The following is a 16047-nucleotide window of genomic DNA, read 5'->3' as shown; positions in this document are numbered from 1 at the left end:
TTCACTATGGTTGAGGTTGGGTCAGGTTTAGCCCTCAATCTACTTGGTTAGGTTTAGAAAGATAATTTACTGAATTCAAATCAGAAGATTTTGCATTAGTAATCTTTGTTGTCAGATTCAAAAGAAGAACTGCTTGGTTAAGCTGCCTGTGCAGATTGATTGTAAACAAGCAAAAGTAACATTTACATTGTGCTTACCCTTGAGATCTGGCGCTTTGCTGCTTTCTTGGCAAATTCACACCAAAAATACGTCAGCAGAGTAATATGAAATACTAAAAGAGAAATCTACAGATGAAAAAACTCCACTGGGTACCTTTTTAAAGTAACACATTAACAGCTCAAACATCTGGTTCTGGTGTTTGTCTTTGGAGGACAGTCTCTGATGTTTGAGATTTGTGATTTTGTTTCTTACCACAATGCTCCTTGGGAATTGCAGTTGCCTTATATCCTCAGGATTTGTATACTCTTTTTCATTTTGAGTTTTCATCAGCACAATTGCTCATTGTTTGTACTGGTGATTCATCCCGAGGAGCTTTATGTCCATCCAAGCCTTGCTCCAACAAATATCTTGAAAAAAAAATAACTTCTGGAACGCTGAACGCCCAAAATACCTCCTCCCACCTCACTACACAGAAGGGCACTTATCATGGCAGGCAGCGTATGAGGCGCAGGTCAGTGCGTAGTTACAGATCGTACAGTGCTGTAGTAGAGCAGCGACTTTCTGCTCTATTTTAGTACTCTACTCTACCTTCATTTTCCCAGGGAAATTACCGCAGGTCAGACCTTATTGTACTCCAATGTGGCTACAGCCTTGATCACATGAATCATATAGCAGAGTGAGTCACAACTCAAAAGTGATGCAGTGATGTATACTGTGCATTTATCATCACATGTATACGGATATATTCATGCTGTATGCTTTGTAGGCAATGCTTTCTAAATATAATATGAAATAATAAGGGAGAACATTGTGGAGTAATGGTTTGCTGTGACAGAATTGTTTATAATTTTTTTTTGAATCTCTTTATCACATGATCTCCCCAAGAGCAAAGTATGACAAGTCCTCTCAGGCAATTCTCCATTTCATTTTCATCTCCTCAAAACAGGCATGCATAAATACTCATGTTATTCTAATCGGAGGCTGTGTGCCGCCGTACGATTGGCCGATAGCTGATGACTCACTTCAACAAGCTGGTGTGGGGCTGGCAAGGAGAGGGTGGGTGGATGGGTGGGTTGGTTAAGGTGGTGGTGAAAAAAGGGGGAGCAGGAGGCGGGAGTAAAGCTTTCTCCAAAAGCTTGTAGGCTTGTGTGGGTTGTTGTTGTCAGAGCAAGCTGGTCCTCACACATTAACACACAACATAAATACTTACAGAAGGAGTCAACTCAATCTTTAACCACTTTCCCACTGTGTTCCTGCCTTTTTCCGCAGCCGATACTGCTGCCTGTAGCCAGACTTAAGGAGAGACACGGAGCCTGGAGGAGAGAGAGGGAGGGAAAGAGAGATAGACTTGTGCTGATCACAGAGGCTGCAGCCCCCAGCCTTCCCTGCGCTGCTGCTACAGTACGTGTGAAAGGCAGAGAGGGAGAGGCGGCAGAGGCAGAGCTGGTGTTTGTCTCTGAGACTTGGAGGAAGGAGGAGAGCGCTGTGAGCAGAGTCAGTCCTCTGGTATGTGTCCACTGTGAGCGACTCCATCCCTGCAAACCTCCACCTCACCCACCAGGACTCTGACACCAGCCACACAAACAGGTGAGTCTCAGCAGCGTCATAATGCACTCCTCTCATTAGCGTTTGACTTGACACTTAGATATCATTGTGATGTTACAAATATTAATGATTTATTGATTTAACAAAGATGGATTGATTGAAAGTTTTTAAGAAATCAGGCATATTGATTTTCAGTTGCGCGTGCATAGGGATGTGGCGAGTGGGGGCGTTTTTTTGTACACGCATGTTTTGCATGTGCGTTAGTTTGTGTGAAGGCTTGAAGACCTCATTGACTGACGAGGGGAAAAGACCACAGGGATTCAGGGGGTAAAAAAGTCTCTGATAGGAGAGGATCTGTCTGATTTCATCCCTGCTTTCCCTTGTGTATATCCATGTGTACCTAAAAGAGAAAGTGGGTGGAGTGGGAACCGTTTCAGCTCTGCTTGTGTTATCTCATCTTGTTTGGAAACAGTTGGAAAAAAACAAAAACACGATGAAGACAGTGCCATCTCAGGTGCTGCGCTTTAGGCAGAATAAGGTATTTGAAGGAATGCAGATTGGGCATATATTTCAGTGTGTAGTGTGTGTGTGTGTGTGGGCAAAGCAAAATCTGCGGCTCTTTACATGTCAGATTTACACTGTTTTTCTTGAGCTCAGTGTGAGCCTTTTGTCTCAACTGCGCAAGAGAACTACTGCATCCATCCCTAATTGTTGTTGCATTGACAGGATGCGATCACTGTGGCATAAGACTATACCAATATTCCTAAATTAAAGGCTAATCCGTTACATAACAAGGTCTTCACCATAGTGGATTGATTTCCAAAATAGAGCTGACATCTTATCATAGATCTCTCTAATAAGCAAGATTCTGCAAGGTTCATTTTTTTCTGAATTATCATGGTCAAAGGACAATGTGTACATTTGGTATGAGGAACATTTTGCTTCCCATATATCTACCTTTTGACAGCATGTATACAAATGGTTTAATTAATCACATTTATTTTGATTTGATAACTAATTGCTTTTCCATTCATCCGATTCAGCTTTATCTTTATTCTGATACGCAGCTGTCCTCTCATCTATCACATGAATCCGACTTTGCCGATTTCAGCACCTTCTCCTCCTCCATGTTAGTGTGTGACACTTGTCGCTTGTACTGTTGCATCCTGAAAATGTACTGAGTGAGTGTGTAATGGCAGCTCATGAGTGTTTTCCGCAGGGAATCAGCAGGTCTGTCCAGAATTGTTCCTGCCGGGGCACCACTTGTTGATTCAGCTTCACTTCTTTTTGAAGTTTGCCTGGGAACAAAGTCTTAATCTGGCATGAATTATTTCAAGCCTGTGCGATTTGCTTACATACAGGACAGAGAAATACGAGGCTTTGAATAGGACCATATGGCCGAATGAGATTTCACAGAGAGACATTGTCACTGTCTAGTTTAAATCCCTGAGCCATGACCGTGATCTGGGCTGCCATTGAGAGTTTTAAAAATCCCCTCCGGTTGGTCTCTGTCTGAGGATGCTGCTGTTGTTTGCCTCTGACTGTCAGTCTGTCAGTGGCTGTGATGTTGAGGAATCATCCCCAGATCCCCATTGACCCTGCCACAGCCCTTTATCACCCATCCTTCAATATATCCGTCCCCCCATCCATCCATCCATCCATCCATCCATCCCTTCATGTTTCTCCCACTGGATTTCAAATGTTTGTTTCTTCACTTTCAACGTGCACCTCCCCCCCTCCCCCCCCCCCCCCCCTCCGCTCTGGTCGCCACAGAAACGGCTGATTCAGGAAGGGTGGGCGGGTGTCTCAGAGCTCTTGCTGCTCTGCCCCATGCGGTGCTTTCACAGTACATTTCTGCCTCTGTGCTGCTTTTATGGCCCCCGATATGTTGACAGTTCAGGTGGCTCAGTCAGATGTTATACAATCATATCAGCAACACAAAGGCAGTTTGTTCTGTTCCCACAAAGGACATGTTTTCTATTTAGAGTTGAATTTCCATTCATGTTCAATTGGTCCGAACACGGGGAATCTCTCCGCTGCCCGCTGACAAACCACATAGCGAAGGGAGGTTTTGTCAAGAGGTTTACTGTGCTCAATTTCGAAGACATTATTTATAATTCTGACGTAATTGTCTGCCTCTTGACTGGTCTACTAATTAAGCGTTGGGTTGATCCTTAGAGATTACGGGCCCATCTTTGCTTAAACATATTTGACACACGGGGTCCGAGGCTCACTGTGTGTGTTTAGAGACTACTCTGAGGTGATTAATAATGTAATAATCCGTGACCGAGTCATTCAATAATAGATATGCTATGACCTTTCTCTTGCGTAAGGTTGATGAAGGAGAATAATAGTGATGGCGGACAGGATTGAAAGGAATAAGTGGAATTGAAAAGAGAAATCTTGGATAAATCACCCCCTGCGTAACCGTTTCTCACAGTCGACCTCCCACTCAAAAAAAAAAAGCGTAAGATAAAAGATTTGCTTCCGTTATTACAGAGGAATTAATCAAAAGTGTCTTTTTGGTTTTGTGTTGTCGTTTTTATCCATTTTGTTGCCTGTTTGGGATTGCTCTGGTTGCCATGGTGATGGAGTTTGTACAGTAGCTTAAAACACTGCCTCTATAAAAGGCTCCCGAACAGGAAATGAAACCTGTGTGTTGCACCGCAGTCGATTCTAAGAAGGTCCCCATGAGCTCATCCCACGGTGCCTGATTAAATTAAAATGGGAATTTGTTTCTACTCAGGAGGTAATGGGGAAGACCAGCGATGTCTAATGTGTCGGCTCCCTGAAAATCAAGCTTTTAAAGTGTTTTCATTGTACTGATATCATGAGTGTTTGTACAGACTGCTACCTCACACAAATTAACTATTGCAAAAAGTTTCTTGCAGCTAATGTTATCTGACAATTAACAGTTTTTGTAGGGGTGAAGAGCAGGAACTAGTGATTCCAATCAATACATTTATTAACCTGCTTAAAGCACAATTCGACTTCATCCTATTCAAAAGTAAATGTCTCAGATTATTTGATTATTTTCAGTTCGATAGAACAAAAAGGTGTAAATGTATGCAGGCTGCAGGGGTTTCTCCACCCTGCAGTGTTCAGCCATTACAGTCAGTGGTGACGCAGCCTAGGCTCACACAGCACACTGCAGACCCGTCACAAGACACAGCCAGAACAAAGGGCATACACTGTCATCTAAGAAAAAAACAATAAGCAGCGTTTTCACAATACGAGAACAGCCGATCGGGCATTCCAGCATCACACTGAGACCTGAGTGGCTCACCCTAGTAGTTTTTTAGGACGCTGTCCCAGGTACCCCTTTGGCACCGGATGTTCAGGTGTTTTGTGTGTTTGTGAATTTGTGAAGTCTGAATGGGGGTTCACGGATGATAACAACTGTGATGTCAGGCACGTTGATAACATAAATATGACTGCAGCCTTACTTGGTGGTTTATCACACCCATAACTAAACAACAAAGGTAAGTTTATAGAAGATAAATCTGACACTTTAAAAATGAGGATAAAGACATTTTAGACTGAAAGTTTAATAAGTACATTTCTGTAGACGCCAGCAAAAATAATGATTGTTCATTGGATAAGCTAATCCTGTGAAAAGCTAATGGGATTCTTAGGATAATAAAAAAAATAAAGATGTTTTTATTGCATGGATGAAATGCAGAGTCAAAATTGAAATTAGCTTTTGGGCCAACCAGGTGCTCCTTACAAAGGTGCAGGTGACACTGCAAAGACTACATGCAGCATAAAAAACACTTTTGTCCAGTAAACAAATCCACTAAATATATATCAGAGGAGACAGCAGTGGAGAATCACTTTGAGTAAGCAGAACCTTACTGTGTGTGAAATAATACCATAAACTAATCACATTTCAGTTAATTAGTTAGAAAACATTGTTAATGACAATCATCTTAGAATTGTATAGAACATTAAGGTGGTGAGGTGATTTGTTTAAAATCCATTGTAGTAATACCTTCCATATCATGTAGATAACACAATGTTTTAAACTATTGTCTAGCCCCACTGTCACACACCGTCAAGAGCCACAAGATGAAAAAGGGAAGATTAAGAAGCTGATTTGTCTTCAGAGTGTGTGACACAGCCCTATAAATTGAATAAAGCTACAAAATAGATAGCAGCAGTAAAGAATGTCTTTGAATCTCAACAGGCAAAATAAAAGTGTCTAAGGAAGATCTACTGTAAAAGGGCGAACAGCAGCAGGTATTCTGTTGGCTACAGCACAAACCTGATTTACCATGATAATAAAGAGGCAAAACCAGGCATAATAATAAGGTAAAGCAGAGCTTAACAGTGTCTAGCTGGCTTCAGTGTTTCAATACATCCCAGCAAAGACCACAGGATCCTTGGCCACACATTGAGCTCCTCCTACAATGGATAACAGTGAAAACTGTTCAAGGATAAGTCTTGCAGATTAGGTTTTTACTTTGTAAAAGTGACCGGCATAAAGGATTTTGTGTTCGTGCATTAACATCTACACGGTCAGTGGGGTTTATTTTAATTACATTTCATTTAGCTGACGTTTTTATCCAATTACCAATTACAGGGACATTCTCCCTGGAGTAACTAAGGGCAAAATGCCTTACTCAAGGTCACACTAATGGTGGTGTTCCAGGCAGGATTTGAACTCACAACCTTCCAATCATCAGCCCACCTCACTATCCATTAGACCACGACTATCCCTATATAATAATGCACCATCATGCTGCTTAGAAAACAACTCATAACCCATTTACTCCTTTTTGAATTCTGTAACATTTTCCTAAAACTATAGTGGCCATGTTTGATATTTTTTAGACTTATTGAAAATTAAAAGTATATATTGGTGACCTATTTTGTAGGAATCAGTTGCTTTTGGAGATGGGGAAGTTGGAGAGAGACAGAATGACACATATTGTTTAAAGGGATTTAATGACAATAATACAAAGGCAGAATATTGCCACCCTTATCCTTGTTTGGTAAGAAATCTGAATCGGACTGGAATAAGGTTGAACTCAAAGAGCACTGAGAGAGCAGACCTCTGCGAAGGCCACTTCCATAAGTGTAAGATAATTGTGTAACTGCCCCGTGATTCATACTTTTAATGGATTATTTCTTGACCCATGTACCCTTCGACCCAGTTTCATGGAAATTGGGCCACTAGTTTTTCCGTGATATTGCCTGCAAACGGACAAACTGAAAACATAACCTTTTTGGTGGAGGCAATGAAGCCATAAAACAAGTTACTCAATAAAACCTGCGGCTTGTATACAAAAAAAAGCTTTGGCCTTACAATCTACACCTAGACAACACACATGATTAGCTCAAGAGTGAGGATGAGGCAGCTAAAAGAAAAACCACCTCACATATATGTTATAGTACTATTGCTTCAGATGATGTGAGAGAGAAACAATTAGTACTACTGCGGAATATTCAATAATGTTAGCCGTGGTACTCACTGCTCCTGTAGGGAGAGCGTTCTCCTTTTCTACTGTGAACAGAATAATGACTATTGAGGGTTTCTTCCTTTATTGACTTTACTCTTTCTGCACTCAGTAACCACCTTGATTGATTTTTCCAATAAGTTGGTCCTGTCTTTTAACCAAACTATTCTGTCAGTGGATTGGGGGTAATGATGGTTTTGAAAATAGCTTAAAGATGTTGCCAAAACAAATGAATGCAGATAACTTCTTCTTTGTAATCTAGGCTGTGGACAAGCGAAAAGTATACTTTTGCTGCACACAAGCCAAAAGAAGCAGTCTTAGGTAAAAATACACAGAGAAAATCAGGAAAATCAAGCTCCAAATAACGCTTGAGAAAGCAATCGGCTTGATTTGATTTCTCTTGGAGTGAGAGGTGAATATTTAGACTGCAACTGGTCTATCCCACAATCAAGCTCCTCTTGAAGTGGATCCTGGATGATTCCCTGCGGCTTGCTGCTGTCAGATGAATAATGTTCTCCCCAGCGCCATATTAAAGCCCCTAATTGGTAAGAATAAACCAATCATTAACTTGCTCATTAAAGCTTATTGTAGTGCTGAGCCCACTGACTCGATCATAGCCAACTTCTGTAATCGTTCCCAAAGCAGAGTCGTGGTCTTTTCTGCAACACTATTCAGGACTCATCAACACCAACGTTCTGACTCATCTTGGTTCTTTAAAGTTTCCTCGCCACTTAGTGTCAGGATGATTCTGCGCTAACCTCGCTGTTCTGGCCAAAAATGCCCATCTGGACACACTCTTCCTGCCATCTGCTCCTCTGCTCGCTTTCTGCTCATTCCCCCTGACAGTTGTGAGGCCGTCAGTTCAAAATGGCCCCCAAACCCACTTTTTATAGATCAAACGGTGACCTGTAAAGTAGAGAAGGAGGATACAGAGGCATAGATATTTATTAAGTTCTAGCTTTAAACCAGATTCACCACAGAGCGTGTGTCTAGCGCCGTGGCACTGTGCGCCTCAGCAGTTTCCTACCAATCTCCGTGTATGCTAGAAAGTGCTGACTGGTTTACGATAGGGATCACTAAGAGAACAATATGCGGTTTATGCTTAGTCAGAGGACTGATTCCCCTAAATTAAAAGTTACACCCAGAGAGGATATGAGAGGGACGGGGACAAACTGAGGCTGCAGGTGTATGGATGGTTTCCAGGGCAGAGAGACAGGATGAGGTAAAACCTGCTGCTGGTGATGTTGGTGTCAATTTTGGTTGTGGTTTGGCCTCACTGACTGATATGAGGAAGCTTAACTCTAGAGGATTCATCTGTGGTTCTGCTGTGGCCCCAAGGTTTAGCTTCACTCTATCTTCATACTAATGGCATCATTACTGGGCTTCTGAAATAGCATTTTCCTACTCAACAAAACGTGTACGCACACACAGAAGTACTGCATCAGCCATTTACATGTACACACAACCAACTTCTTGCAAATAGAATACGAAAATATACAAGAAAGGCATGCACTTAAGATTATAAATGACATGTTCTCTATTTAAGTAGGAAAAGTTTGATTTGCTATATCCATCTAACATTCATATTTACAAGCTGAAATTGGGAAAAGTACAAAATAAGTGCTTTTGTGTCATACTGACTGAAGTACTGCATCTTAACTCTTTTCTCGTGACCTATTTTCCCTTTCCCTCATACAAATAACAGGGCCCTTTCATCTGTGACAGGGATGATATAAATGGATAGAGGAAGTAGCAATTCCATCTGCCAAATAGGACATCGTTCAACAAGTATCATTTTACTGTGACGTCATTTCGTTAACAGACATACTGGGTGTGAAAACAAGATCTGTAATAGTACCCAGTAGCCTATAATCCAACATATACCCGAGCACATTTATATCCCAGTCTTTTGTTGGCTTTACCCTCCTTTGGATGATCCTTTGATGATAAAGCCAATGAGATCAGCTGCACTACCCAACTGTTAAATGAAATGTCTTGGCCTTACAACTGATTAATAAATCAAGCATGCACAGTCCAACAATATTTTAGCTGCAGAAGGTTTCCTTTAAATCATTTAAAATGTTACAAAAAAAGTCCCGACTGATCATTAGCTAATGCGCAATTAGCAATTACATGCCACTAAATATAAGTTCATTCGATAAATTGAGGGAACGATAAAGAATAAAGAAAATAAAGACCTAAATCTCTTGCAAAATTCGATCGGATGCGTTTAATCCTCGCTCCAAGCTACAAGTTCTGGAAGGCTTCTTTCCCTTTGTCACCTCCAAAAAGGCATTTTACCAATTGAGATGGTTTTCGTGAAGGCAGAAGGAAAGGACAGGGATGCAACATTAAGCAGCTGAAAAAAAGAAAAAATACCCCGAAGTTCTGGATCCAAACCCAGCAGGGGGCTTCTCTATATGTGTCATCTACAAGATTCTCTATCATGCAGTCACTCAGCTATACTATAGAGATAGACAATTCTTAAAATGACAGCAATAAAGGGATTTATTTTACAGTAGACTATATTGTTTCTATTCGCATCATAATATAAACCTTTTTCTTTTTCAAATATCCAATTTATCTTTTTTACAGCTTCATTTTTCTTCTCAAATGACTTAATCTGCAGCCCTCTTCAACTCAATTCAGAATAAATGGAAAAAGTGTGAAGTGCATTTTTTCTCATATGTGAATGGATTTTCCATCTTGGTATGGCGAATAAAGCGATTCAATAAACTGTTCATGTAGGGGGATGAGGAATAACAAGAGTTGGATAGGATTAATTTCCCTTTCAGACAAGAAGGTAAAATTGTACCTAGTTATAGTTGTCAGATTCAAGAAGCTTTTTAATGCTGACATTATTGACGGAAAAAAAGTGTTTAGTTGATAACCGTTCAAGATACCATCAAGTTGAATTCAAAGAGAGAAGAACAACTTGCTGAACTTGCTTTTAGCTAAATGTTGACGTCAGCATGATGACATGCTCATAGATTGGCAATCATTTTGTTATAAATCCCCGCAAAACGAATATTACATTAAGTAGTTTTAAAGGTCCCATGTCATGGTCATTTCCACTGATCATAATTCCATTGTTGAGGTCTACTAGAATAGATTTATGTTGTGCAATTTTCCAAACTCACATTGGTTTCTCATACAGCATCTCTGTAAACTATGTGTATTCACTGAATTTCACTCTCTGCCTTTAACGGCTCGTTGGAGCTCCAATAGCTCCAGCCCCCACCCTCCCTGTGAGCACAGTGTTCTCTGATTGGTTGGTTCACGTTGTGAATCGCGCCGAGCTCCGTGGAGGTGTGGTTTCCTTGTTTAGCGACAGCCAAACACAGCCAAACTCACCCTGAGCACACACAAAGTCACAGCCGAAGTAAAAACAATAAGTGTGGCTTGATATCGAGTAAGAAAAAGGTTGATAAACGCTGTGAGAATGGGTCTGCAGAGAGAATTTCGCCGCGATCCCAACTGTCTGTTATCAGCCTGCAGCCAGGGAGGAGAGATCAGCAGAGCTGCTTGCACTGAGTGTGTGTGTGAGGTAGTCCGTGGATTGGTCAATTTGGACCAATCAGCGGGGGCTTAACGTAACGGCTCCACGGACGTAACGTAACGGCTCCACAGATTGGTCCATTTCGTTCCGGGTACGGTTGACATCATGCGTACCAGGAAGAATCAAATGGACAGTGACGTATCTCCAGCGAGGCGTTTTGGGGAGGTCTTTTCTGTGTTAGAGTTTTACTCGCTACAGGGTGTACTTTGAGGGTTTTGACTCTGCAGACCGTTTACATGCATAAAAACCTTCATTACACACAAGGGGACGGGTAATAACCGGAAAAGCATTACATGGGACCTTTAAGACATTTCCCTCAAAAGCACTGGTAGCCTTCTGATGACACTAAGAAGACAAGTCAGATAAGCAAACATGATAAATGACGTTGGTGTTTCTTTACAGTTTGTCATGCTGATCCCTCCAGAAGATGTGGAGATGTTTCTCTCTGGACCAAAGTTGTGGACCACCAGACCAACAATACTGTCCCAAGAGCTGTGCTAAAAAATAACTACAATCACCCCCGAAAAATTGCCATCGCTTTTAAGGAAAGAGTTAGAGGCATAATACATAATTTAAGTCGATTTAATCGCTAAAGTTTTAACAAGGCAACTTGTGTTGTGTTTGTAGATGTAAATGATCCCTGCGCCCCAGAGATGAAAAAGTCAACTGTCTGCCTGATCCATTAAATATGTCATCCCGCGAGGCTGCAGTGAAATCACTTCACGGACCGAAATCTTTGCTTTCCACTCATGAGCTCTGCGTCACTCTAAACGGTTCTGATAAGATGAGAATATGATGGGAGCAAAGATGCTAACTATTACAGCTCCTTTGTGAACCCCCCCCCCCCCCCCCCCTCATCAAGCAGAATAAGATCACTGTTAATCCGTTCATTCAGCCCATGGCGCACCAACAGCACTGCTGGGCTCAGCTGCTCCTCAGGGCTTCCTGGAAACCAAAAGTAGACCGAGATGCTCACAGCCTACAAAGCCTGAATCTGTATTATGCACACATATCTCTGCTCTGTAACTGTATTCTGATTTCAGTTTTAAGGTTAGTGGATTTAAGCCGGTCAGGCACATTTCCATTACTTTCCCTTTTTATTTATTTAATACAGGTCAGAGGGAATTATTGTAGTTTTTACTATACTGCATTTATTAGACCACTTTAGGTATATGCCTGATGAAAGGTATATTTCATCAGAGACTGCACTGACCTCATCACCTTCACAAATCTTTCAAAAACTCACCTCTTCAAACTGGCTTTTAATGTGTGATTATTGCTTGATTTTAATGTGATTTACTATATTTAATTGTTGTCCTTCTCTTTTTGTACTACCTCTGTAAAGCGACTTTGAGCACCTGTAAAAGCACTTACAAAATACATTTATTATTATTATTTATTATTATATGTCACACATCTTTTTAAAACAGCACATTAAACCGGTAATTCCCAACATTTTTGCCTTGGGACCTTTTCAACAGTTCAACCAAAGAGTGATTTTTCTCAGAATGCATCAAATGAATAATTGTTTGAGAATTCAAATCCAATCTTTAACAAAACAGCATAGATTAGAAACTTTGAAAAACAGAATACAAAAGGTAACTTTCTCCTCCCTACGCCATTAATCATATCACAACCTCGGATTTATCTTTTGACCCTTAGAGGTTAGGAAGCTCTGGAGTAAACAACTTAACTCGAAATGAGGTGGTGGAAAAACAGCTCCACCTTGACTTACATCTAAAAAAAAAACAAGGCTTTCATATTGTTGCATCAGTATTAACAATCTGATAATGTCCCATTATAGGTAGCCATTTTCTTGAAGAACAAATTCCTTACTTACTTTTTACACTTCAAATACATTTAGCTGATTATACTTGACTACCTCTACTTAGTGGGATTATTCCTACACTGTTTTATTGCTCATTTACTTAAGAAAAGCATATGAGTACTTCACACTAGAGATGTTACGGTTTGATTTGAAGTGGAGACCTTTGTTTATTTTAAGCTTGATTTGAATGTGTTTACTCTCGCTGCTCCCGGCTAATGTTTTCTGATTGTGTTGTTTCGTCGATGCCTGATCCCGATGCCTGACTTTACAAAAGTGGAGGAGTTATAGGAATTATTTTGAACTCAAAGTCTTCCAGAGGAGCATCGTGGGAGATCCAGTAACAAGGAGATAATTGAATTTGAGGTTTTAAGCTAACGATTTTCCCAACAGCGGGACTCCCCCCCTCTCTTGGGCGACAGTGTCATGCATGGCTTACGCAGAGAGTCGCTCAGGCAAGCCCTAAATCATCCAATAATGGTTTTGGAAAAGCTAAGTACCTCTTGCTCTTTTAACAGGTGTTATTTAATAGCACTTATTAATCCAACAATATATACAGAGCTTTCCATTTTGAGCTCAGTCTTAAAGGCTTCACTGAGCTGATGTTAAACTAGATTTATTGCATTTGGGCAAGAGCTTCATTGTTAAAGACCAATTAAGGGCTAATGAATCTCAATGAGCTCAGGATACTTTATTAAACTTCTCGTGGGAATTCATTAGTTGTCTTATTTGGGTTATTGTGCTTTTAACTGCTAAAGGAAGTTGTTACTGGCACCCAGTAATGGAATAAGTTTTCAGATCTCTTACTTAAGTAAATTAGCAGTACCCCAGATTATCCTACAAATACAAATTGTACAAAAGTACTGACGTCAGAAAATATTCAAACCACCTAATGTAAAAGTACTTATTATGCAGAGTTGCCTATTGCATAATGATATGTATTATATTATCAGATAATTAAAATGAATACCTTAATGTGCATCAATTTAATGTTGCAGCTGGTTAAGGAGTTATTGCAAATGATTTTACTCATCCATCATTAGCTTGTTGATTTCCCTCAGGGTTCATTAAAGTGTTATATTAATCATAAATAATATCATAATGTTGTTGACCTGAATCTGCAAATGAACTTACTTCAGTTATTAATTAAATGTAGTGAAACGCAGATAAATAAGTAAGTTACATGAGGAGAAATTACATAAGAATTGCAGAAAATAATCTTTTAGAAATAACCTAAGTTCACTAATGATCTATTACCAGGTTACTGGATACAATGTTTGATCTTTCCTTTTTTTTTTTAAATTACTCTAACCCTTAAATGTCAGAAGCTAACTTGTCCACCTCAACATGTATAATTAGCATCTCTAACACTACATTGTATTAAAAGTATAAACTCTGTGACCCAGAAACCTAGACACCCTAAATGGAAACCCGGTCGGCCTCGCCACTGATTGGTCGGCATTTATACTTCAGTCGGGAACAAACCTTTAGTCTCATAACCTCCATTGTTATCCTTGTTATCCTTTTTCTGTTCCTTTACATAATGTCCGTCTTGCTTTCTGTCTTTTCTTTCACCAAATCGTATTCAGCTATCTACCCTCTATTAAGCTTCCTAATATATTTATTTCTTCCAATCATCTCTTATCACAGAATGAGTGGATATCATAATTGTTCCTCTTATCCCACCTCGGCTCAGCCCACAGCTCTCTCACACACACACACACACACACACACACACACACACACACACACACACACACACACACACACATTGTTGCTGTGCTGTAACCCATTTAGGTGCGACGTCTTGTCGTTGCCCTTCAGCTGCAAAGACTTACCAGCTAATGGCCACCAGTTTTTTCTCATTAGTTAATTTTGTTTTGTGATAAAGTCTGCAGCTTTGAGCTGTTATCTGAATGGCTTTTAGGCTAATGGTAATAATCACCTCTGCACACAGACCAAAATGTGTCTTTCTTTGTCACCTGTTGCATTGTCATTGCGATCTATTTATGCCATTCTTCATTCAGCCACAGAGACAAGCCAGTGTTTGTGTCGGTGAACTTTTCTGCAGCATCTTTTAGCAGTGTGACTGAGGGCAGAGGCTAGATAAAAAAACAGGCTCTATTAGAGATAATGGTGGCGCCCACTGATCTATATGTAATCATACTCTTACCGGTAGCTGTCCAATATAATTTCCCTCCCAGCCTGTAATTCCAGTTTTCAAGGCATGGAGGTGTAAGTGATTCACAGATTCAGTGATAATACCTGCAGCAGCTTCCGAGCAACAAATACATGAACACACACAGATTTGTTCCTCTCTGAATATTTGTCTGGCTGTGACTTGATCTATTGAGATCTCATTGTCGGCCCTTTTTGTAACACCATTGTCAATTTATATGTTTTTGTTCGCTTTGGAACACTATGGCGTGAGTCATTACATCTCTATTTTTGATTGCGTCACTGCACAAAAACGCTGGTTTTCAAAAAAGGGCTACAACAATGATGGAGGGTGTTAGATGAATCATGCCTTCTTTGGCTACTCTCTCTGCTCCGATACATACTTTTACATTGTAACAAACTTTACAAAGTCAGTATTGGATTCCTTTTCTGTACACTGGTGGTTTTAGTAGCAAATAAATGTTGGTGGTGGATTTTCAATTCGAGAAGTCAGATTATTTCCCCCAGAGAAGCACCACAGTGCACATTTGGGCTCTTCCCTGTGCTTCTGTTCACATCACAATAATGTATGAACTTGTGTTGGCAAATTAATGTTTAAAATAACTCTCAGACCAGTTCAAACCTCTTGGGTCCATCTTCTGTTTGTTTTCAATTTGCCGGTATAGCACTCACGCTTCCCCGTCATGGTTCCATTGACAAAAGGGCACAAGAACAGGGAGACTCATCTCCAGACTGAAAACAAAACTAATAATAATAATAATAATAATAATAATAATACATTTCATTTCAAAGCGCTTTTCCAGTTGCTCAAAGACGCTTTACAGTGGTTTGATAAAACATGATAAAATAGAAAAAATATATATATATATATTAAAACAGCAGCACAGCATAATTCACAAATTAAAAGCCAGTCTGAAGAGGTGTGTTTTGGTCAGTGTTTTGAAAGTGGGGGGGTCGGTGCAGTCTCCGATGTGTTGTGGAAGGGAGTTCCAGAGGGTGGGGGCAGCGATGGATAAGGCTCTGTAAACTACTTTTATATGCACACCACTTTACAAATGCATGAAGAGCAGTAAAATGCTTCCCATGAGGCAGCATCCGCATATTTGTCAGCCCTTCTGTGTTGGTCTTAAAAAAAAACAAGATAAAAAAATTGCTCCAGGTTTGCTGCCAGTAAAAGAAAGATTATAGGAAGACATTGAGATTCATAGCGTTATTTCTGTAGAGAGTGCTGATATTGTGAAATTCACACAGTGCTGTCACATTGAAGCCAAGTTGTTATCAGTCATAGCTGCCGGAAAAGAAAAAGGCTTTCTCTACTTAGC

At 40.3% G+C, this 16047-nt stretch overlaps 1 protein-coding gene across 2 annotated transcripts in view; it reads left to right on the top strand.

Annotated features, from left to right (window-relative positions):
* Positions 1-1314: 1314 nt before the first annotated feature.
* The window catches only part of LOC307036383 (prickle-like protein 2), a 38284-nt gene continuing 23551 nt past the window's right edge, over positions 1315-16047 (top strand). For both annotated transcript variants that reach the window (XM_079676639.1, XM_079676638.1), the window contains exon 1: positions 1315-1746. The gene's annotated coding sequence lies outside the window, so the exon portion shown is untranslated. The remainder of the gene's footprint in view (positions 1747-16047) is intronic.

Source organism: Notothenia rossii, assembly GCF_949606895.1.
Source record: "Notothenia rossii genome assembly, chromosome: 4".
Classification (NCBI taxonomy): Eukaryota; Metazoa; Chordata; class Actinopteri; order Perciformes; family Nototheniidae; genus Notothenia; species Notothenia rossii.
Note: the sequence above shows the minus strand (reverse complement) of the source record. Positions and strands in the feature narration are given on the sequence as shown.